This window comes from Oncorhynchus masou, chromosome 12 (assembly GCF_036934945.1).
Source record: "Oncorhynchus masou masou isolate Uvic2021 chromosome 12, UVic_Omas_1.1, whole genome shotgun sequence".
NCBI lineage: Eukaryota > Metazoa > Chordata > Actinopteri > Salmoniformes > Salmonidae > Oncorhynchus > Oncorhynchus masou.
The window spans coordinates 91,199,182-91,199,669 of NC_088223.1; positions in this window are offsets into that span (position 1 = coordinate 91,199,182).

Sequence of the window (488 nt, forward strand, 5' to 3'; positions counted from 1 at the left end):
AGACTACGCTGTGTAGCTCAACAGGCCTTGTTATTAGGAAGCTGCCTCCTGTTATTGGGAATCGTGGGGCGGCAGGGTAGTCTAGTGGTTAGAGTGGAGTGGCGGTAGGTAGCCTAGTGGTTAGAGTGGAGTGGTGGTAGGTAGCCTAGTGGTTAGAGTGGAGTGGCGGTAGGTAGTCTAGTGGTTAGAGTGGAGTGGCGGTAGGGTAGCCTAGTGGTTAGAGTGTAGTGGCGGTAGGTAGCCTAGTGGTTAGAGTGTAGGGGCGGCAGGTAGTCTAGTGGTTAGAGTGTAGTGGCGGTAGGGTAGCCTAGTGGTTAGAGTGTAGTGGCGGTAGGGTAGCCTAGTGGTTAGAGTGTAGTGGCGGTAGGTAGCCTAGTGGTTAGAGTGTAGGGACGGTAGGTAGCCTAGTGGTTAGAGTGTAGTGGCGGCAGGGTAGCCTAGTGGTTAGAGTGTAGTGGCGGCAGGTAGCCTAGTGGTTAGAGTGTAGG